The sequence below is a fragment of the Molossus molossus genome, unplaced genomic scaffold (genome assembly GCF_014108415.1).
Source record: "Molossus molossus isolate mMolMol1 unplaced genomic scaffold, mMolMol1.p scaffold_m16_p_8, whole genome shotgun sequence".
NCBI lineage: Eukaryota > Metazoa > Chordata > Mammalia > Chiroptera > Molossidae > Molossus > Molossus molossus.
Genome location: NW_023425402.1, coordinates 90,154,327 through 90,179,010, shown reverse-complemented (window position 1 = coordinate 90,179,010; position 24,684 = coordinate 90,154,327). Strand labels below are relative to the sequence as shown.

The window sequence follows — 24,684 nt, the reverse complement described above, 5'->3', positions numbered from 1 at the left end:
AACTCATGCAAGGTAGGGATGATTTGCTGCTACTGCCTCTAGAAGCTGTTTTAGAGGGTTATCTCGCTGAAGCTTTGAGAACCTCCTCGTCCTGCCTGCACCTTGAATCTGGGACCCTTAGAAGCAACTCTGCTGAAATAAATTAATTGCAGCAGACTCTTCAGGGTGTGTTTTGTGATGCTGCTGATTCTTTCAAGAACGTTAGCTACTTTGCCAAATATATACCACTTCTTCACAATCATAAGCAATTTAACAAAGGAGATACTATTTGGTTTCTTCACTTGCTTTTAAATAGGTCATGATATTTCAACAATCCACTTAGTCCATTAAAATCCTATTTATTACTTGTCCATATAATCCTTTTAGTCTATTTTTTAGGTTTATTGCAGGCTTTCCATATAGTTGCTGAGAAAGATTTCATTTTAAAAAAATGATTTCCACATGACCCCAGAGGCACCTCCCATTATAGTTTAACAATAGTCGAGATACCGCATTGTTTGTTGAAACTGCAAAGTAGAGTCAATGCCGGCATATCAGGGAATCCTAGACTTAGATCTGGGAGAGCCTCGGGGGTGGTAATTTAACCTCTTCATTGTATAGCCACGTGCCCCGAATTTCAGCAGTGTCTCTAGGCTTTCTCCACTGGTCAGACAGTGTCAATTCGGATTCCCAGGTCCAGTTCTTTTGCCTACATCCGATGGACCCTTGAATGCCAGAAGACTGCCCGATGTTTGCCAAAGAAATGGCTTTCTCCTCGCTTTGCATGAGAGATGTAAAGGAAGAGGTACCTTTTTAAAAATAATATATTGCTACATTAAAGGTTTATTTTCCCACACATGTAAATGCATGTATGACAATAACCATATAATTGCAGCCCATAATTCAATTAAATACAATGGTGAAGAGGCAGCCATCATCCATTACATCAGTGGATAAAATTTTCCAAAAATAATAGATTAGGAAGAGGTACTTTTGATCTGAATATTTTTGGTGTAAGCTTTCAAAGAGAGGTAGGTATATCACCTTTATGTTCCTCCTTGGGGTTGGGAGCAAGGCAGTGTTAAAGAGGAGAGAGGCCCAGAAATGCCCCCATGCTATTAATAAGGGGGAGAAAGGCGGACATACTGCAACGGGGTCTTCGTGTCAGTTACACAAGTCCAGCAGCTCGGCCTGTGTAGAGCCGGCGTGGCAGCCAGGAACCTTGGCCGCTCTGGACTTCTTTTGTCCTATCGCTCATCTCCATCAAGACTCACGGTTTCCTACGCATTTCTCAACTCTGTCTTTAAGCTGGACCGTTCTTACCCATTTAATGGGCATGGGTACCTTTTCTGGTGATTAAAGAAATTCAGAAAAGAAAGAGGGAGAGATTCTTTTTGTAATCTATTCCAGGGTTTCCTATTATGTTGGAGTTGGCTTTTCATAAAAATTAAAAATATGTATGTCTTTAATTTTAACTCCCTCCTTCCTTCTTCCCTATTCTGACATAGTCTGCTTAAGGCCTATATGTATGAGATCGGTTACATATATATAATTTAGGAAGAAAACTGGTTTTCAAAAATCACGTTCTAGCTCATGTAAGTGATGGACCTACTTATGAGACCCCCCAACCCCCACCCCCTCAGAGGCCTTTGCCCTGTGCTGTGTATTGTATTGTAGTCTTAGCTTTAGCACAGTGAACATTTCTGGTTTTCTCAGGTGACCTCCAAAGACATGTAGTGAAATATTGAGTCCCAAATTAGGGTCATGTGCTGGGGGAGCTGTGTGGGGCCGCTGAGACTTAGTTCCTGTGTGAACCAGCAGGTGCCCAGCCCCAGACATCTGCACTTGAACTTGCACGAGCTTTGTGGAACACTCTTTGTTCTAAGTGCTGTACTCCTTGAAGTAATAATACACTTTTAATTCTTGGAGAAAAGGGCCCATGAGAAAAAAGGCCACCTGCGTATGCTGTTGATATGTCTGGAAACGTGGTGACTCATGAAAACCTTGCTCCGTAGCCCTTCCCTTATTAACGTCAGTGTGCCGGATTTACAGTCCATGCACAATCGATTATTTGTCTATTGACCTCATCTTCCTAGGAAGCGGAACAATGGTTTGCGGCTCTGGCCCCAGCTCCTGGGGAATCATGTTGGGTTCTGTATACCTGGCAGGGGGCCCAACATCTGGACAGTTGAGTGCTCCCTGGGTGATTCTGAAGTGCCACCATAGCTAGACGAGAGCATGAGTCCAGGGAAAATACAAATCTACTCCGAGTCATTCTGCAGGAACAAGTGTGATGCTTTTGCTTGCAGCTAGCGAGTGATCTCAGAAGCCCAGGGGGAATTGGCAGTCCTTTTGGCAAGGAGAAGTGCAGTTTTCAGAGATAGAGCTCTGTTTAGGCCTCTTCTCCCAATTCCCATTTGACTTAATAGAGTCTTCCACCTTATCCTGAAATCACTGTGAATGGGAGTCTAACTTCACTGAAGGACCGAAGTGAAGGGTGCTTTTCGAAAAGCCCATTCTCCACTTTGTTGCTTGGAAGCTACTGAACCAGCCTAGTGTGCTGCTCCTGTTTATTTCCAACCCTCCCTCCAGATAATAAATGTGATCAAATAAACTGAAATTTCCATCCTTGGAAATTTACAGCATCATTAGCATATCAAAGGCCGGGAAAGTCCTGTGGTTACCAAAACAAAAAGACCTTTTTAAAACTTTGTTTGAGTTAAACAAACTTATTTGCATAGGAAGAGGCTTTTTACTCCTATACCTACAGCTGAGCCGCTTTTTCCTTAATACCATTTTGGGAAAGACCGGCCAAGTCACTTTTTGATTCAGTAATTTTCTTAGGGTTAATTTCTGACAGCTGAACCTTCTTTTAAAATCCTCTTTGAAGTTGGACTGAATTAACAAATGGGAGGCTTGGCAAAGCAGTTTACTAATTCATAACTACACCCCTCTGCTTTCTTTGTGTTGCTAAGTACTGTAATCTTTGACCTGAAAGCAAGAATACTGCTAACAAGTAAATATTTAAGAGGCCCATGAAGTATAATGTGCACGAGTTTGTGCCTGGGGAGCCTGTCTGCTGGATGAAAGAAGTGACTCACTTTTCATCTCCTAAAGAGGCCGTTGTTTTACAGTAGGTTGAAAGGAAGTATTTTAAGTGCTAAGGTTAGATTTCTTTTTATTTTTAGATGTCGTTAGCCATCGGCCTCACTGATTGGAAGGTGGCGTGGTAACTCACAATTCCTGAGCGTGTCTGTACTCTGTGAGTGAGTTAGCAGTATTGTGAATGAATGAACTCTGTGCTACCAAAGACGACTTGGAACAGTGCGAGGAAACGGAAACATGACTCACTGATGTACTTGAAGAGTATCAGGGGGCCTCCCGAGCTCCAGAGCCAGCCCTGAAGTGTGCTAGAGCAGGCAGAGTCCGGACGGGGGCCTGGCGACCAGGCTTCTGGTCCCCAGGGTGCCCCTGACCACCTCAGTGACAGTGGTCTCATCACCAAACTTTTATACATCAATGGGAGGTGGGATTATCTGTTGCTAATCTTCCAGCTTGAAGATTAAATGAGTCTTTGAATTCTGATTTTCTGGTTTGTGTGGAAGTGGGTGTGTATGTTTTAATGGCCTTCAGATGGGATTCATCAAGGATCCATGAAACAAACCTTTATTTTTTAAATTTGAGGTGAACTGCTGTGATGGTTTAACTAGGGGCATCCACAACAGAAAATGAGGAAAAGCGAACTGACCAAGGATTTCCTGTGGCCCTGGCATTGGGTCTACAGAATGACGCACGTCTGGTACTGCTAGGGAGAGAGAGTTCGTTGCCGTCTATAGGCAAGAGTTCTGCCCTATCCGGATTTCGTTTCAAAAGCTATAAGATAGCTCCTAGGTACACTGTTTGATATGCTCCACTATATTTTTAGAAAATATTCAGATCACCCTACTGAAATATATCCACAGACATTTTTCCTTAAGAACAGCAACCTGCATACCAGATACCTTCCAATTTTTAGTTTTTTGAGCAAAACAATTTTAATTTTGCACTAAAACAATTATAAGTTTTTTATTGTATAAAAATAATCATGTGGCCCTGGCTGGTTTTGCTCAGCAGTTAGAGCGTCAGCCTGCGGTCCAGAGAGACCCGGGTTCGGTTCCCACTAAGGGCACGTACCTCGGTTGCAGTTTGTCCCTGGCCCTGGTTGGGTGGTGTGGGTGGCGACCACTCGATGTGTCCCTTTCATGTCCATGTTTCTCTTCCTCTCTCTCCCTCCCACTCTATCTGAACAAAAAATGGAAAAATGTCCTCGGGTGAAGATTAAAAATAATAATAATCGTGTGTCCTACTGTTTTCTTTCAGCGATATTTCATGCAGGCTAGATGGACAGGTACCTTGAAATAGCAGTGCTGTGCCCATCAGAAATTTCCTATGTGTTTTTTAAAGAGTGAAAATCTGGCTTATTTAGTTAAATGTTTTTGGAAGCAGGGAGCTAGCACAGTTTTCTTGTGGGTTATGATTAATTCAGTTTAGTTTTATTATGGCTATGGGAACACATTAATTTTCATGAAATAATTATGAATTAAAACCACAAAATATTTTCAAGTGGTAACTTTCAAAATTAAATTATATTTGAAAGTTTCTATAATTTTATCCATTTTTTTCTGCAGCCTAAGCCACAGTGTAAGATTCACTACTCATGTTTTTTTTTCCTCTTTAAAAAATCGGTAGCAATAGCCTCTTCCTATTCCTTTGTCGAATTATCTTTTACAGTTTTTCAAGTTCAAAATGGTATGTTTGACAAGAATGTTTTCCATGTATTGAGAGCCTCCAGCAGTGCTATGTGCTTGACTCATAACCCCACTAGGTGGCAGTATTACTATTCTTGTTTTGTGTGCTTTTTGTTTGTTTTTTCTTCTGTGGGAAACTTGTTCAGAGAAGCTTTCCCAAGATCAAGTTATCAATAAATGTGTTGAAATCAAGATTGGAATCAGGCTCTACCTGATTAGAATATTTGTGCTATTCTATGTTTTACCAGCATGGTTATTTTGGTGGTGCATGTGTGTGTGTGTGTGTGTGTGTGTGTGAGGGGTGATACAGATTTTACTTATGTTATCTATTAAGTACATATTTACTGAACACCTACAAAATAAAAATGTTTCTTCTCAGTCAGTTGCTCATCAGCGGTGGACAGGAGAAGGGATTTGGGGTGTCTAGCCATCCTGAGTTACCTAAGGCAAACTAAGGAGTCCCATGTGACCAAACCCATGCAGGTCCTCAGTGTGCAGGGAGTGAACATAGAGGCAAACAGCCACTTTGGAGAGTTAGAAGTGGTGCTACGGAGGAGGAGGCACCCAGAGGAGTGTAGAAGGATAGGCTGGCCTCCCCTGTGGGGGCCTGAATTGATGGCCAAGAAGCCTGGGTCTGCTTAGCAATGGTGGCTGGTGAGCAGCGTGACAGGGTCGGGGCTGTGGGGGAGGGGGATGAGGCAGGATGTGGAGGCCAGGATGGAGCACAGAGGGGTCAGGCTGAGGCCAGGTGCTGTTGGAGCTTTCCTCAGGGGAAGGCAGGAAGGTAGAAGGACTTCTAGACTGCTGTCACATTTGTTCCAAGGAGGTCGTCTTTGAGTTTGAGTGTAAAGGTGAGTGAGGCTTAAAGGAAAATCTAAAGGTTGGGAACAGCCAGGAGGACATGAAAGATGAGAATAGAAATATGTAGGAAAAATGAGGGTCCAGTAGAGGTGGGCAGTTGAACTTGTGGGCTTTTCTCCATTCAGGAGGTGGTGAGGGCGGAACAGAAGGACTGTAATGAGCACCACATTGCAAGGGGCCAAGAGGAGTTATTGCTGAGGCCAGGACTGTGCTGATGCCAAACTGAATTTTTACTGAGGAGCAGAGCGACTGCTGGGAGGCATATTGTTGTAAATATCAGGGGAGAAGGAACACCATATCTAGAAAAAGAGGCTGAAAATGCAAACGAATTTTTATTTTCATTTTCATTGAAAATGGCAACGAATTCATTCATGCTGCAGACAGCGATCAGGAGGCAGGTATGAACCAGGAGAGGGAAGAGGGGGGAGAAATGGGGTCTGGTGCTGGTTGGGGCAGCCTTGAAGTCCCCCAGGTGACTGGGAGTGTTTCTGGGCAGTGGTAGAGCCCCTACCCTGTGCTGAGCAGCTGCTTGTTGCTTACCTGACCTTGTCTTGGGAAGGATTCCTCACCTGGGGGCAGGTTCTGACTACACATTAGGTTGTAGAACACATGCCCTGCAGGTAGTGAGTACACAGCCACCAGCCCCTAAACTTGTCTGACAAGTCCCCCAGCTCACTGATCCCCCGTTCCTTTGTTTTGGACGTTCTGTGCGGCTCGGGTGAGGCCTTGGCATCTGTATTTTGATAAGCACCCCCAGATCATGTTGATGCTCAGGCGAGTGTGGGGAACACTTGGGTGGGCTCCTTGGGTGTCCAGAAGGCTGGACATTGCCCTCTGTAATACTTCTTTTTCAGCTCCTCACCCCTGCTGACCTGCATGAGTACAAAAGACACTTCTGAATTTTACCCTGTAGGTTATTTCAGTGAGTAGATATTTGCCTGTTTTGATTTTAGAAGGTACCTTTCAGGATCTTTTGCAGGTTCCTAACTCAGTCTTTGCCAGTGTTTGAATATAAATATGCCTTCTGGGAATTCCCCTCAGCCTCCCTGCTCTGTGGAGCATGGATTGTTCTGTTCTGCCACCTGCTGGTCAACTGCAGGCAAACCATGTGGTGTTCTGAGGATGGTCCCATCTGGAAGACAGGATTTCACGCAGGTTTCAGTGGACATAGGTGAGGCAAACTCTTATTTCCAGTAGAGCCGTCTGCTCCAAGTGAAACCTTTACACTTCATGTTGCAAATCTGACAACGTTCATTTCCTCCTCTCTGGAGTTTTTTTTCCAGCCTGGGTGTTAAAATGTTAATGGCAACAACACATGTTGAGAGGTCCATTTGCCGTGTTAATCTCACAAAGACTGTTTTCTATATGCCGCACATCTGGTCCGTGGACAGATGATGCTGGCGATTCCAGGCCGTGGTGAGGACAGGTGGGATTCAAGCTCCAGAGAAGACATGTGATCTTGGAAAATTGCTTTTCTTCTCTCAGGATCAGTTTATTTTCAGTGTAGTTGCAGCACATTATCATCTAAGGATTTTAAAAAAGAATGGGGAGAGAGAAACATCCATGTGAGAGAGAGAAACATCAATTGGTTGCCTCGTGTACACACCCTGACTGGAAAATGAACCCAACACCTTTTGGTGTAGGGACACACTCCAACCAAATGAACCGCCCAGCCAGGGCATCCTCATTATTTTACACTGTGCCTGACTCTGGGTCCTAACTTTGCCCATGACCTAGACCTGACAGTTAACTTCTAAGAGTTGTATAGGGAACCTGTCGGGCGGCGGAGCTCGGCCAGAGGAGCACACGGCCTCTCAGCTTTGTCTCCTCACTTGTGACATGAAAGTGTAGGCCAGGGTCATCTCCAAGGTCTCCTTTGGTGCCAGGTTTCTGGAACTTAAACAACCAGCACAAAGCAAGCGTAGGGCTTGTTTTCCTAGTGACAGAAGGCAGTGTCTGGTCCTTGGGGCTAGTGCCCAGCTGTCTGACCCCGGCCGGTCCCCGTGGACACTCGTGTAGAAAGCTTCTGAGGATGCCAGTTTCTTGCTTTGTATCTGATGCTCTTTTAAACATTAAAAAAAAAAAAAAAATAGAAGTAGAAAAATGACAGGCTTCTTTTTTCCCTTCTGCTCTTAAATATGATTGATTAAAAACAGAGCTAGCATTTAACTTAGCTCCACCTATAAGCAAAATGTAAGCACTCTCAAAAATTAGTGGTTCTTAACTGGGGGAACAGTGCATACCTTACATAGACCATAAAGTTTGAAAAAATACAACTGCCAAACACAACTCCCAAACCCAATCTACGCATGGCTTCCTGAATACAGATCTTTTATAAAAGATGATGTGGATGTTCACCTGTGGTTGAGAACCAGGGTACTGATGTGTTTTCTGCGGGGCCTGGCCCATCATCCCGTGTCTTTGGGCAGCACCGGGCCATCAAACCTGTGGGGACTTACAGTGTCCCAGGGACTGTGCTCGGCTCTGGACCCTGGACACTGACAGATGTTCACTGATCATCTCCTCTGTTCCCGCCCTTCTCTCCCATCTTTACGAGGCTGGTGGCTAAACATTTTATTAGACTATTGATTTCTTGACTTATACTTGAGTAGGATGCTATCCCTTAGATAGTTAAATTTGATTTTGAACTCTCTTCAGATTTATTGTAACCTCATTTTGTAGAGGGTATCTCCCCTGGAAATGGTTGAGCATATACATGTTCATTCTTAAGTGACTTGGGTAATTTAAGTGACGGCGTCTGACCTGATCATAAATGCAGGTGGTAGCCCACTGTAATTCCTGCATGCTGAACAAGCAGTATTGTGCTGTGTGATAAATTAAAGCCTATTTGACACCATAAACGTTTTTTTCTTATTTTGAAATGTAACTCACTTTTAGCTAAGCATTTTCTTATCAGCTATAACCAACACTGTATTTTGTGAAGTTAGGCATTGGTACTTTTCTCCTGTATTTATTTATTTTTCCCATAGAAAAATTATCAGCAGAGTAAACATTAGAAAATGCCTGGAACACATTGTGAGTGTGTGTGTGTGGTTTGATGAAATTTGGAGTTTTCTATTTCTTTATACTTTAGCTATTTTATTTTAATTTTTTATTTTTTTATCCTCACCCGTTTGTTCAGGTAGAGTGGGGGAGGGGGAGAGGAACAGAGAGAGACAGAAACATCGACGTGAAGGGACACATCGAGCGGCCGCCACCCGCACAACCGACCAGGGCCGGGGACAAACTGCAACGAGGCACATGCCCTCAGCGGGAACCGAACCCGGGTCTCTCAGGACCGCAGGCCGACGCTCTAGCCGCTGAGCCAAACCGGCCAGGGCTACTTTAGCTATTTTAAATGACTGTCCTCATTTATGAGGGAGCTACGCCCGCACCGCTTTCGCAGTCATTCCTGTGAACTTGTCGGGATTCTGCACTTTCCCTTGAACCGGCGGTCGCCTCCCATCAGCCGGCGGAGAAAGGTGCACCTGCTACGGGAGCGGGCCCAGTGCAGGCAGAGTCAGTTACCGGGGATTTCAGCCCACAGGCGGCGGGGTGCAGGTCCTGCCCCTCAGCCCTGGCGCTCAGGGGGCTGTTTCTCCGACGGGAATCTGACTCCCCGTCCCAGCTCCTGCCCTTCCTGTCCACTCCAGGCATCGTTTTCACACCTCCGCTGGGGTGTCCAGCAGCCACGTCGGCCTCAAGGCCTCAAGGTCCCCAGCTGCCTCCGCCGCTGCTGCAAATGACCTACCGGTGCCTGAGTGCCCGTGATGTCGGCATTGTCTGTTAGTTTTTGTACCACCCCGAAGAGAGAAATCCCTGGTGTCTCTGGCGCAGGGCTGGAGCACTGGGGGGAGAACGGGGGTGCCCCCCTGGTGCCCCTCGAGGCAGCACCGGCATAGTCACAGTGCCGTCGTCTGTGCCCAGCCCCGTGTCCCAGGGCGTCCACAGGGGCTGGGCCGGGGAGGGAGCTGGACGGGGTCCCTGGGGCTCGCGCCTTCATTCGAGCGGCCAGTCTGGGTCAGCCCCGAGTGCACGCAGGGGCAGGGGTGTGTACTGTGGAGAAGTGCTTCGTCCTCTGAAGTTCTCTGTGGTGGCGGGTCCTGCTCGAGTAGTGATTCCCGGAAACAGCTCCCTGGATTTAGCATCCATTTTAACCCTGGGGAACAAGTGTTTCAACCCAAACTTTCCGAACGTCTGAAGTGCTTTTCAGGCCGTGTGTTTGCTAAAGTTCTCTTTAGCAAGACGAGTTGAAGACTCTGGTAAGTGTGTCTGCACAGGGACCACTGGATTGCCCCTTCTCTCGACAGCCTTTGTACTGAGAGGTTTCGCTGGCACTGGGAGAGGTGGCCGGGAGAGGTGGCCGGAGAGGGGGCCGGGAGAGGTGGCCGGAGAGGTGGCCGGGAGAGGTGGCGGGAGAGGTGGCCGGGAGAGGTGGCCGGGAGAGGTGGCCGGAGAGGTGGCCGGGAGAGGTGGGCATGTACATTACTGCAGACAGTGTTGAGCTGACAGAAAAACGTGTGTGAAGATGAAGCTGTCTTTATGTTCTGTTACATGTTCATGTGCTCCGGAGCACTTAAATTTGTTAAGCATTTTTTTTTGGTTAATCCTCACCCTAGGATATATTTTTTTCCCCCATTGATTTTAGATAGAGTGGAAGGAAGAGAGGGAGGGAACGAGAAAGAGAAAAACATCGATGTGAGAGACACATCAATTGGTTGCCTCTCGTGCGACCCTGACTGGGGCTGGGAATTGAATCTGTAACCTTTGACCAGAATCAAACCGGAGACCTTCGAACCGCTGAGCCAAACCAGCCAGGGCAAATCTGTTCAGTATTTATTTATTTATTTATTTTTCCTCAGAATTGTCCATGTCATTCGGTCATGATCTTACCCTCATAAAGGCAAAATCAAAAAGGATCAACACAAGATTTTCTTTCAGCAGGATAAATTTGTTAAGCTTTTAAAGAAAATATGCTCATGCAATCAGTGGAGTTTTGATAGACACGTGTACGGGAGACACCCAAAAGGCCATGAGCAGATTCGCACATAGACTACAGAACCTTAGAGTTCAGTTTTAGGCATACCCTGCTGGGATGTGTTCCTTTAATTATCTAAATAAGGTCATGGGAGGAGGATGGGGTGAATTGGTTTATGTGAAGTACCAAGTCCATAGTTCCTTTAGTTGCAGGGTGAGTGGGAAAGTTTTTTATATTAACTATTTTATTTCATTAAAAAATTTTTTTCCTTTATTTAGTTTTAGAGAGAGGGAGAGATAGGAACATCGATGAGAGAGAACATCGATGGGCCGCCTCCTGCATGCCCCCCACTGGGGATCGGGCCCACAACCTGGGCATGTGCCCTGACCAGGAATCAAACTGGCGACTTCTTGTTCGATGCTCAACCACTGAGCCACACCAGCCTAGCAATATTAACTATTGTATACAAATAATTTTAAAAGTGATTTGGGCCAGGCAGTACTGTTTATGAAACTTTATTACACAGTGCAATGCTATGCCTTGTTGACAAACACATCGGTATGTGGAAAAAGTGTGACAGACCGGTTTGGGAATGAGACACACCAAATTTAGAATAAGGGTTAATTACTGGGAGACTGGGAACAGGAGGGAAATTTATCTGTAACATCTTACTTTAAAAAAACTGAAGCAGACATAGGCAAATGTTCACTATCAGATATGTGCTGGTGTCTCTTCTGTATGTTTAAAAGAATTCTGAAAGAAAATTAGACACTAAATGATTAAAAACTTTAGTGTATGTTTAGCATACACACTATGAAAAAACAGATACCAAATTAAAAAAACCTAGAGCAATTATTATACTATACCCGGCTTGTAGTGTCCACTGATAATATTTTCAGCATGCCATCCTAGTCTGTCTGTATTCATCCGATATTATAGCTATGCTTGTGGTATGATGTTTGCATTTTTAGTGGAATTATGAGTAGACATTTGAACTCTGAATATTTATTTGAAATTGTAGTGTAATGGTGTTGAAACTAGTGGTTTTCAAACTTGAATATACATAAGATGCCTTTAAAAGCTTGTTTAAATGTGGGTTCCCAAGTTTCTCTCCAGAGGCGTATACTAAATAGGATTCCGGAATGTGCGTTTTTAACCAGCTTTCCTGGCTCCCTGACTTCCCCACCAGTCCAAGGAGATGCTGATCCAGGTGTCCTGCGGAACTCATTTTGGGAAGCACTGATTTGAACTGCCTGTGCCTGTGCCATCCACACAACTCTGAGCGCCCCATATGTGTTTTCCAATCCAGGCTCAGTGAACTGGCCTGTGGACCAAATTCAGCCTACCACCTGTTTTTGTAAATAAAGTTTTATTGAAACCCAGCCTCCCTGATTTGTTTACATATTGTCTGGCTGCTTCTATGCCATGGAGGCGGATTGAGTGGTTGGATTAGAGACCACAGAGCTGGCAAAGCCTAAAAACTTCACTGTCTGGCTCTTTACAAAAACCTTTACTGACCCCTGCAGGTAATCCAGCACTTTGTGGGGGAGGATATCAAGGGAAGCTCAGCAGAGAAACTGGAGTACATTGAACAGGAGGGTTGAATATGATGACAAAGGGCATATTTTGGCCAGCTCAGTTTACAAGCATCGATTTAGTCCTTCCTGTGTGCCAGGTACACTGTACCCTGTGATGAAACCGCAGTTTCCCCCCGTGAGCAGTCCGCAGTCTTCACTGGCAAGTGCATGACTTCAGGTGTAAAAGGGTAAGGGCAGCATCTCTTTTTTTGGGGTGCTATGGGAGCACATGGCTGGGGCAGCTAACACAGCCCTCAGAGTCATTAGTGGAGGTACTGCCCTGCCCCAGTCATGTTGAGGCAGCTCAACGAGCCCTGATTAGGCCTAGTTTTCCCAACGTTTGCTTTCATAAACAACACAGAATACATGCCTGAAAAGGACTGAGAAATTTGGGAAAATGTAAAGACTGCAAAACAAACACAAACAAACAAACAAAAAACTCAGGGGAATTCTTACAAAATGAACAGAAATGCTTAAAGGTACACTGAATTGCACACTCCCCCTGGGTGCCCCCCAAATTAATTTCCTATGATACTGTAAAAAACAACCACACACTTGAGAATGTACTCTCTCACCGCTCTGGAGGCTGGAGCCTGGACTCAGGTGCTGGCAGGACTGCATTCCCTCCGACACCAAGGACATGCACTGTTCTTTTTCCTTTCTGCCCCCCTCCCCTGCTCACATTCCTTAGCTTGTGGCTGCATCACTCTGGCCTCTGCCTCTCTCTTAACAAGGACATGAATGAAACACATTTAGGGCTCACCCAGGTAATCCAGGAAAATTTCCCATCTCAAGACCTGTAATCACTTCTCCATACCCTTTATCCTGCCCCCATTACTAATGCTAAAAAGAATGAGTGATTCTGGGGTTATTAATTTCTACCAGGTCATTGTTCTTACCAAATCATCACATTGGCCACACTCAGGAGTATACTGGAGCCAGTGTGCACAGGCTGTGAGAGCCGGTTCTTAAAATTGTAGGATTTTAGCTGGTTGCTTATGAAATGGTTGATAGCTTGAAAGTGGCCGGAGGGGAGAGTCTTTACACCATGGAAATACTACAAATCATGGCCTCCCACACCCTGACCCCCACCCAGGGAGCTGGTCTACCAAGACACCGCTTATTGGTCAGACCTCTGGACCTCTAGTAAGCCCACCTCAAGGTTTTCTTACCCTGAAGAACCCCCAGAGTCCTGGAGACTTGGCTGAAGCCCCGACTTGTTTCTTTTATTTCCTTTTTTGCACTATCTTAAAAGTAGCTGTGTGCATATCTGTGTCCTACAGTTACATTTAAACTCTTGAAGGGCAGGGCCCTGTCTTTGTGCTTTAGTATTAGGATGCCTGGCTGATCTGGATCCATAAATATAAACTGATTGCTTTGTTTTGGCTCTTTCCCACCTCTGGGGATGCCTGGGGGAATTGCAATAATCATTGTCTGTCTGTCTGTCTGTCTGCCTGTCTCTATCTATCTGTCTGTCTGTCTGTCATCTACCTGCATTTCTGTCTCTTTCCTTGTTTGAGAACGTGTTTGAATTTAGCTACTGGGTACTACCAATGAATGCATTTTAAGTACTTTATGCCTAATTCTGTTTACTCATATCTTTACATGTACGATTTGTCTGGGTCAGTGGATCACTGCAGTTATCAGCAATTTTTTTTTTAAATCCTCACCCAAGGACACTTTTGCGTTCATCTTCAGACAGAGCAGGGGGGAGAGAGGGAGGAAAAGAGAGAGAGAAACATCAATGTGAGAGAGACACATCGACTGGCTGCCACCTACACAATCCCAACCAGGGCCAGGGACAAACTGCAACTGAGATACGTGCCCTTAGCGGGAACCAAACCCAGGACTCTCTGGTCTGCAGTCTGACACTCTAACCACTGAGCCAAACCGGCCTGGGCAGTATCAGCAATTTAAAAAAATTATATTATGTATTGGTTTTGATTATACAGCTTAGTGGTTAAGCAGTCATATACTTTACATAGTGTTCCCCTCAATATTTCCAGCACCCCAACTGGCACCATGCATAGTTATCACAATATTATTGATTGGCCCTGGCCGCTGTGGCTCAGTTGGTTGGAGTATCCTCCTATAAACCAAAGGTGGTGGGTTGATTCCTGGTCAAGGCACGTACCCAGGTTGCCAGTTTGATCTCTAGTCAGGGCATGTGCAGGAGGCAGTGATTGATGTTTCTCTCTCGCATGGGTATTTCTCTCTTTCTCTGTCCCTCTCTCAAATCAATATTATTGACTATATTCTCTATGCTTTACTTAACTTCCCCATGACTATTTTAACTACCAATTTGTGCTTCTCCAGGTATCAGCAATATGTAACGCGTGTTTAGTATGGAATAGCAGTGCAGTAAAGGTTGGCCGAATGGATAAAATATCTGTTCATAAAACATATATATTCAGTGTGCTCTACAGAGCCATAGTGAATATAGTTTTAAAGGGAACTAAATAGAATAAACCCTTTGCAAGTTTACTTAAGGTTGACTGACTCTTTTTTTTTTTTTTTTTGTCTTAAACATGTACTAGGAAAAGCTGATGTAAGAAATGTTTTTCGTTGCCAAAGAACAACTGAATTCACATGGGAGAACCCAGGAGGCCCCAGCCTGTCTGTGTGGATTAACAGGGAGGATGTGGCCGCTTTTCCGATTTGGTTCATCGTTGACTGTTGTAGGCTCTGAGCTGGATCGTTGGATCCTGAGGTTTGGTGGATGGAAGCCATGCACATGTCTGACAAATTGAAACAGTTGCACAGCGCAGCGTTAATAACCCTCTTTCTTCTCAAAGTGAAGCAGTATAACTCGATGAATGATGGAGTTTTACTCTTAACTCTTTAATTAGACAACATATACATTTTTTTAGTTTACAAATTTTACTTTTACCTTTTGGAATTTAGCAATAAAGAATTGATCGCTATAAAGGTCTAAGTACCTTCTTGTCCAGAAACATGTTAAGATCAAAAGGAAGAGGCAACTGTCTCGACCAACATTTGTTCAGTGCTGGTTGTGTGTAAGGTACCGTAAGGGGCTTGCAGGTGAAAAGATGAGATCCCTGTTGTCGGGGAGCATCATGGTCCAGCGCTTTGCTAACCCGAAGGTGGCCTGTGGACTGGAGTCTTTCAGGTCCTCCCACAGACCTGAGTCAGACTCTGCATTTTAATAAGATCTCCTATGATTTATGTGCATAACAAAGTTTGCCAAGGACTGGTTGAGTAAGTAAAAAAAAATAATTTTAAGGATCACTGGAGCCAGGCCATTGCACCAAGGACAAAGGAAATCATGATTAGAATAGCATTTTTTTATTATTAATTTATTTTTGTTACAGATATTTCTCCTTTTTTCCCCATTGACACCCTCCTCCCCATCCCCACTCCCACCCCATCCCCAGCTTTGTTGTCCATGTCCGTCAGTTATGCATACATGCATATAAGTTCTGTGTAGAGTAAAATTTTTTAATTTGGAATTTTATTTCAATTTGAGAGTAAGTTAATTTTGGTCTTCTTACATCAGAAGAATCTCAAAGTCAATGCTCAGTTTTAGGGGACCTTCTCAACTGAACCCCTTGGATGGGGACATTTTCATTAAGGTTGGGATACAGTTTGGCTGCTTGGTTATTGATGCTCATTAAGCCTCTGACAATGCAAGGTGTCTACCAGCGATGGGTCTGCACCAGGGCAGCCTTGACCCCTGCAGGGCGCCCGCCTGGGACTGAGCAGTAGTGTGCTGCCATATTGCTGTCATATCAGGTGATCCCACGGGGACACTGTGGCTGAGGCTTAGAGTGTCAAATCTGCTCAGGGGTCCTTTTCAGATGTGAAGACACTGAAAGGTGGGATTTAAGCTTGTGATCCTCCATAAATACAAATGTTTGTATTTAATCTTTCCATTTAGGGAACCAACCCTATTAATTCAATGGAAAGGGACCTCTTCTGACTTTTAAAGCTAGAGCTTATGAAAAGGAAGTGTTTTCTTTCTTTTAAATATTGAAACAGTGGTAGGTGAGGGGAACCCAAAATATCGGCCCTTCCCTGAAGAGGTAATAGGCCGTTTTTGTCTTCCATGACTTCTTCCTTCAGTCAGCCAGTTGTTTCATTCGTGGGTGAGGAGTAGGATTTCGTGTACTACGGGAGTTGGTTTGCTCTGGCCCTGAGGGTAATATTTTCTTTTATTTTTTTTATTTCTTTTTTTCAGTTATACATGTCTGGCCCAAACTGTTTACTTCTCTGGATGTTGAAATAAGCTTTTATCGTTAGTGTGTAGAAATTATCTCAGAGAAAGATTTCCATTTAAATCTACTCTTAAATTATTTATAAGAGATGACAGTTGGAAAACCTGCTGCGCCCTGTCCTAGAAGCTAAAGGTCCCTGTGGGTCGTCTGGGTGATTCATGTGTAATCTGATAGGGAGCACACTTCACTGCTCCTGCTCGGTCAGGGCTGCCCCAGAACAGGACACGATTTAGAGGGACTCTGCTCACTACTGCAGATGGTTTTTTCCACTTTTGCCTCTGTTCATAAGCATTCTGTTTGTGGGCCCCTCTCCCAGCTATGTCGGCCAATCCCACCAACTCTTTTTATTTATTTATTTATTTATTTTAATTGCTTTTTTGGAGAGAGAGGAAGGGAGAGATAGAAACATCGATGTGAGAGAGAAACATCGATGGGATGCCTCCTGCACGCCCCTACTAGGGCTCGAGCCGTAACCCAGGCACGTGCCCTGACCAGGAACTGCACGAGGACCTCTCAGTCCACGGGACTATGCTCAATGCACTGAGCCACACCGGCCGGCCCTGGCTCTTTACTGTATGTATGGTGCTGTTCTCTGTTGGTGTCTAACTTCAGGGTTTTGTTTCTCCTATTCTTCCTTTCAGATTTTAAGGGGTGGGTCAGGGCAGAAAAGGCACACAAGGAAATGAAAAGTCGCAGTGTTCATTTGTGACCTTTGAGGCCAGAAATCTGATGGAACTTGAAAATAATTCCGACTCTTGGCTGGCATTTTACCCAGATGGCAGGTGGGCCAATGACATGCCTGAGGGGGCTGAGGGGTTTGTTTAATCCTATGTCCTATCATGTTTAACAATTTTTATTAAATAAAAAACTTCCATTTGAGCTAAGCTCCTTTTTAAGGATGGATGGATATATATATATATACACACACACACACGAAACATTGTGTTTTTTGGCAAAAGCCTTCCAGATGTCAGTCTATCCCTATGACTCTTGGTAGAAACAGAAATAAATCTTTCCAAACTCATAGGTATTTGATGCAGTAATTCCCAAAGAAAGTGATTCTTGAACTTCCCTTAGTAATATATTCTGGTGCCTCCCAGTTCCTGTAGTTAACTTTTCTTTACTGTGTTACTTAAATCATTCCTGAAATAATGTAGGGAATTTCTTTTTGTTTATTTATTTTTTTCTTTATTGATTTGAGAGAGAGAGGAAGGGAGAGGGGGAGAGAGAGAGAGAGAGAGAGAGAGAGAGAGAGAGAGAGAGAGACATTGATGAGATAGAACATTGACCAGCTGTCTCCTGCTTGCCCTGGACTGGGGATTGGGCCCACAACCTGTGCATGTGCCCTGACCAGGAACTGAACCAGCGACCTCTTGTTGAGGCTCAACCACTGAGCCACACCGGCTGGGCTGTAGGGAATTTCTTATCCTTTTGTTAGTAGTCATGGGTAAGCTTCTCACCACCCTCAAGGGCTAAGAAGTTAATCATAAACCTGGTATAGACCCTCCACCCATTTCAGCCCTTGGGCTTCCATCCCATAAGTAGAAGGACAGGGTGCTGGCCAGGAGGCAGCTGGGACCAGGCCCTGCCACTAAAGGTGTATATTTCATTCTGTGAGCCCTCTGCGACCCCCATGACACATGTAATGTAAGCAAGATTACGTATCTGATTTCCTGGTGCCTAAAGCTCCGATGTGGCCAAATGGTAGGGAGGGAGCGGTTATCGGGAAGGCTGTGGTTAATGGGAAGGCCGCAGTTATTGGCACAGAGATGACAGCAGAAGTTCCCATCTGACAGCCTGACAGTGAGCTGGGAGATGGGGAAGCACAGCACAGCCAGGGATGCAGGTAAAATCTGTTCAGCATGTCTGCTTCAAAGGTCTGGGAAGAGTGTTTTCTGCTGTTGATTTTCATGAGGAAAATGGTTAAATTAAGATGTTTTGTTACATTAATGATTACAGATGAAGCTATTTGGGGGGAAAGAAAGATTATATTCTAAAAATAGGGTTTTCCCCCTGCAGGGTTATTGGGAACAGGAGCAATACTATACAGGAAGTACTTGGCACAAGTAGCTGTGACCCTGCTGCTGGGAGGGGTAGATGTGTAGGGCTCTTGGGTTGATAGTCCAGATAGTTAGAATGTGTGGTTCATCTTAGTTGCCAAATAATTATAGTTTGAATGAATGTAATAGCTTTTCAAGCAGCCCACCTATGGTTTTCTAAGCTAATTGGAATATATATCTAACATGGATAGTTAAAATCTAAATGTTTCCTCCAAAGCTGACTTAAACCATTATATTCTATCATGCCACATAGGATCCAGTTGTAACAGTCGTTAATTCATTTGACCTTCTTTTACCTAAACAAAGATCTTAATAATCATGGCCGGATATAACAGAAACACAGTTGAGCTAGTAGACAGAGAATTGGTTATTGTGCAAATGTATGCATAGGTCTTATGGATAATGGGAAATCCATTAAGTTTTTTTTTTTTTTTGAAATGCAGCATCAGTGTGTGCTTATTTTGAAGGAGAGTCAGGAGTCTAGTCCCTGAATTGACAGGTACCCTTCCTGGTTGCTTGGCAGTGACTGTTCCTCTGGCCCCTTCCCTCAGCTCTCTTCCTGATGTGTGTAGGAACAGGAGGTTCTGGAGGTAAGGACACCCGTTGGTTACTAATGACACCAGTTCATCCATGCCATTGTATGTGACTGTGTGCTCACTCCGAGGAGTCTGCGGCAGGAAAAGCCCTCCATAGCACTTACTGTATGTAAGGAACAGCACAAAGTTTATTTCAGAGCTCAGATATTTCTATACGTATTGAAAATGGAGCTGCAGCATGGAGACATCGAGGAGGAGACAACCGTGCTGCTTGTTTGGGGTCCATGGATCCTTACAGAATGGGTGTCATGATTCTCTGAAGTGGTAAGCAGCATTTGAGATGTTTATGTACTTTCTGGTATCATGGCCCTTTTTTGCTTTTTATATTTTGATTCTCAAAAGTGCCTTTGACTCAGAAAGAACACTGGGTGTTTTTGAGCTTTGATGTTAGCCACTGGTGCTATATGTAATGTATACCATTTTTGCCCTTACTCGTGATCAAAGTAGAGATGTCTTTCCAGTTTAAGCTGAAGCAGGTCCAGAGTGCTTGGTGATGTAGCTAGCATCCCTGCTCAGTAAGTGGCGTAGCTTTCCGCCCAGTCGTGTCAGACATGACCTGGTTCCGTTACTGACTCCTCTGTGTGACACTGGCTTGTCGCACACCTTCTCTGGGCCTGAATTTCCCCATCTGTAAATTGAGGGGTTTAAACAACGTAATCTCTCGGGGGCCCTTTTAGCTTTTAAACTGAACCTGTATCTGCACCACCTGGACTGTTTTGTGGCTTCACCCTGCAGTCCTAGTGCCTGTTCTCCATTGTGGCTCCTGTGGTCGTATGTGCTGTCCACCCCAGGAACACTTTGCAGCAGCTCTGTTGTTCTGCAAATGTTCCAACCCTGGAAGCTTGCAGAGCCCCTTGCTTAATACGTTTTATATATTAAAAGTCCTGCTTTTATAACTTTTAATCAAAGTTTATTTTCTATTGCAGTTTGTTAGCTTTAATGTATTTGCTCAATTCTGAGTCAAGGAAAGCGAGATAGACCCAGTTCTCAACTTGTTGTTTATTAGCCTTTCTCTGAACACTTTGGAGAAGGGATGCTAATTTGTGATGGAAAGTTGCAGGGACTCTTAACACTCCTCAGACCATGGACTTGTGCTGGCCTTGGGTGAAATGCTGCACCCAGATGTGTTCCAGCTTGTGGCACTAGGTATTTGCATGTCATGATTTAGGGTTTACCGAGGAGTCTGGGGACTAGAGCCTGCAGCTAATTGCTACTAGCATCGCTCTCTGATGGTTCTCCTTGATAGGAAGGTCGTTCAGAGCTAGTAAAGAATGACTCCCAGGCGGGGGCTGCCAGGGGGCAAGCAGAAGAGGGTCCTCAGCCCCACACTGGCTGCTGGTAGAAGACAGGAGGGACCATGACAGGTGCAAGAATGGCTGCATTTCACCTGTGTTGAAAGCTGGGAGAGCAGTAATAGCTGGATCAGTTTTATTCTCTTTGGAAGCACATTTCCTTAGATAATGACATTCCTAAATCCACCTAGAGAAGCTGGATGTGTCTTTCACTATATGCTCTTAAAACCCCTTCTCAAAACCCCACTTTCAGAAGCACGCTCTGGTGATAATCAGGAGGTTTTTTTTTTTTTTTTACCCCGAAGTCTGTGTTCTGCACAAACTTGCATTTCCGTAGCTTTGCTGGAGTTCAGAAGTTTGAGCTGCCACTGAAGTCTTGGCTCTGGAGAGGCGGGGTTCTGCGGCTCCAATGAGGTGCCTTCAGTGTGGGGAAAGCCTATCGTCTTTCACAGGAGTGCTTACTCTGTAATCCAAGCAATAGCCACGCAGCCTGTTTTATTGTTTGTGGAGTCCTGTGGATCCTGAGCGGCTCCCGCCGCCGGAAGGAGGGCAAGTGCGCCGGGCTGCGGGCTGCGGCGAGTGAGCCGGACTCTGATTTCCCGTCACCTGCGCGGATGAACTCTCCCCCCGGGCCTGGGTCGCCGCCGCATCTCTCTCTCCAGCCGAGCAGTCCCTTCTGCCTGCCGCAGACGGCTGGCCTTCTGCCCTTGCGGGGAAAGATGCCTGGGCGAGGGGTAGGATTACAGGCTGGGATGCGAGGTGCACACCAAAGAGTCGGAGTGCCTTGGTCGCGAAGTCCTGACAAGTGTTCCTGAAATGAACACCCTGCTTGATTCCTAAAATTGTACTTTTATTTATTTTCATTTTATTTTATTGGGGGTGGGCGTGGCTCTCCCTGATCTAGAAACCAAGTACCACAATGTGGCTGGAGTAAAAAAAAAACAACATTTTTTTTTTAAGCCCCTCATTTTCCTTTTCTTTGTAAATAAGTGACACGCACGCAATCCGTTTGCATTGAAGCCCTGCCCGGCTCTCAACATTGTCTGAATGAGTGGGAAGGAGCAGGCTCATTGAAAGGACCTGGACCACTTTTGAAAAAGAAGCTTTTTGTTTGCTGGGCTGTCCTTTGTCTGTAGTGGATTTTGATACGAAAGAAGATGAAAAAGGAAGGCTCTTCAGGTTCCTTCAGACTCAAGTCTAATTCAGGTTCTCTCTCTCGTGCTGTGAGTTGGATAAATTTCTCCTCCCTGTCCAGGCAGACAAAGAGGCTGTTTCGCAGTGACGGGGAGCTCTCGGTTTGTGGGCAGCAGGTGGAGGCGGATGATGAGAACTGGACATACAGAGCCCAGCCCAGAAAAGGTGACTTGATTCTTTGTTCATTTAAACCTTTTTAGAAGTTTGCCGGGTAGAATTCTTTGTTTCTAACGCTGATGTCCCTCCATGAATTTTGGTCTCATTAGGAGTTTTTGGTTTTTTTGTATTGGAATTCACTGTCATTTGCTTGTTTACATGTCTCACATAAAAGTGATTCTCCAACTAGATTCTGCTTGAGATTGTGTCCTTGGGAGAAGGATACAACAGCTGTTATCTGTCCTCCGCAATCTCTCCCCCCATCCGATCCACCTGCGCAGGTGACTTGGTGAAATGTTCACTGGTAAACCACCATGGTAGAAGGAATCTTCACTCTTACAACAACTTGAGGTCAGGACATGGAGCTCTGTTCTGAGACAGTGCACTGAGAAAACTTTGGGAATGGTGGATAGTCCTCTTGCATCTTCTAAAAGAAGACTAATGAGTCCCATGAACACTTGAATTGAACAGGTGTTTGGGTGACATCAAGAAAAATTAACTCACGGAGGAAAGGCTTGGCCAGAAGGAGTTTTTGGATTTCTTTCAAGTTCCTTTTCAGACCCAAGTCGGTCTCTGTTTTCAGGTTTAGCATGTTTTCCCTTCCTTAAGGTGAGGAAAAATATCAGTCCTGGTGGGAGAGGGGAAAAATACTTCAGTGTTTCTTAACACACTCCTGTTTTATATTTAGAATTTGAGTTCTTCCTCTTGGCATGCTTGCTGTAGACTGGATTGTTCAGCTGTAAAATGGTATCTCGACCCAGTGCTGTGGCAGAGCCCGGAGGGGAGCGCTGTTGAAGTGTTACAAAGGACCTGGGTCCAGACATTCCGCGGGATTGTGTTTTCTCTGTTTATCACGTTTTTCCTGTGCCAAAAGAAACCTTGCTAGAATCTTTCAGGGACTTGCTTTTTCTCTTCTTTGGGGGAAACAAAACTGCTGAAATGTGAGAGAATAAACTAAGTTAACTATGTACAGTAATTATATTTCATGGACTGAGACTCAAACAGCCTGTCTTCCTGGATCCTGTGTGTTAAGCCATTTGTCTTGTGTACTCAGCTATGGCATGAGGGAGACGAGTTAATGCTCTTGGAAGGTGTCAGTTGTTTATTGTATCAAGGAGGTGGTCAACAGTGGTCCGCGGATACTGAGCTTAAAAACACAGGTTTTCCGTTCCGGTGCTGTGTGATTGCCATTGGACAAGGCATTTGTGCCTTTGTTTGGAGTTGTGTAGTTTAGTAGGACCATGAACTTTAGTTTTCTAAATCAGGCATAAGCTGTGGTTTTAGTAAATGGGTGGGTTGTAATGTTTGAAGCAAACATGTTGGAAGGGTGGGTACAGTAGTGCTGTGGTTGCGAGAGGGTGTAGTTTTGATTCCTTTGGCCTTTGCCAGAGATTTTTTTTTTTAGTACTTGTTTTGTTTTAAATCCACTGCTGTCAAGCTTTTGTTAAAGATTATATACATGTGAGCATGTGGCTTTGGGATTTCTATCATAGATGCTTTATCTAAGTTAATGTTAACGGGAAAGACTGTACATTTGCATGTGTTCATTTTAGTTGGAAAATGCAGCAAATATTGTGCAGTTGACTTGTGAAAAATAAAGAAGTCATTGTAAAGAGCAGGGGTGACTTGGGAAGGGAAGGAGGACTTGTTTATGCAATAATACAAAAGATCGTGCCCTGTATCCCTTAATGTAATAGGGGACACAGTAGCCTCATGAAGATAAATGGAGATATAATGCAGCATGTAAATTTATGTGGTCTTAGAAATAATGGGGCATGGATAATGTTATCATTTTTGACGTATGAATTTGGAGGAAATCCTTAAAAAGTTGCGTATAGATAAAAATTCATGATATTATATTCTGTTTTCACATTTGTCTTACAAAAGAAAATTAACTTGCAACTTTGACATGTGTTCTCAGAGGCATGTTATAACAGTTGATCTTTATTCCACATAATTCTTTCCTTTGGAGAAATATAGAAATGACACTTGTTTATACTTGCAGATCAAAAGAGGAAAAATCTTTCAGAAAAAGTATGCAGGATTAGAGATTTGTCTTAGGAGCATCACATAAGCTAGAACTCTAGCCAGGATCAGCAGTCAGTGCTAAGAATGCCCAATGGCCATACGAGCATTTGGTTGCAAATAAATGTGCATTGAAGATGTATTGATCTGATGGGAATTGTGTAGCATCCTTTTTTCTTATATATCTGTCTGCACAGACCACATGCCTCTGAATCCACTTTCTTTTCAGCCTACACTCCAACCCCTTACCTTATATGAACGTTGTTTGATTTACACAGGTTTCTAAAAACCTGCTTTCCCTCCTACCCTCCCCCACACACCACCATCAGGCAGTGACAGCCAGAGGAGGACAGTGTAGCTTAACAAGTCAACCTCACTTCAGCGGTTGGTCTCCAGTGTGTTGCATCCCCCACCTCCCCTCTCCCACCCTGGCAGCCATGGGATCTCTCTCCCTCCCACCCTCCCATCCAGCAGCTGCTGCAAGGCCAGAGCACTTGCCTGCGCCCTGCCCACTGTGTCCGGTCACATTGCTTGGCTCATATTGTTTTGCACTTTAGCCCATTGAGTTCCTACTGTCGGCGTGGGTAGTATGTTGTGTAAGGTGCACACACATTTTGTAAAACAGTGCTTTCAAGTTTTGTTAAAACCAAAGAAACTCTTTTTATAGTGACTCCCCATGCCAGATTGCTCATCAGAAGTATCGAAATGAAGTGTTTAAGTGGTCACCCTTATGGATATCTGTCAGTACACAAACCTATAGCTTTACAGTTTAATGTTGTCATTGTACTCAGGAAGCTAAGGATAAAATTACAGTTCTAGAGACTTCTTTGGGGAAACGTTTTATAAGAATAACATGCTTCCCTGGCCAGTGTGGCTCGGTTGGTTGGAGTGTCGTCCCGTACACCGAAAAGTTACAGGTTCAATGCCTTGTCAGGGTGCATATG

The 24,684-nt window shown here is 44.6% G+C and overlaps 1 protein-coding gene and 1 non-coding gene across 2 annotated transcripts in view; one reads left to right on the top strand and one right to left on the bottom strand.

Moving 5' to 3' along the window:
* The window catches only part of NHSL1 (NHS like 1), a 224,607-nt gene that overhangs the window by 75,008 nt on the left and 124,915 nt on the right, over nucleotides 1-24,684 (top strand). The gene's annotated exons all lie outside the window — the stretch shown is intronic.
* Nucleotides 10,490-10,607, bottom strand: LOC118622104. Its single transcript, XR_004957929.1, has one exon. It is a non-coding gene; the product is annotated as a small nucleolar RNA SNORA69 (small nucleolar RNA).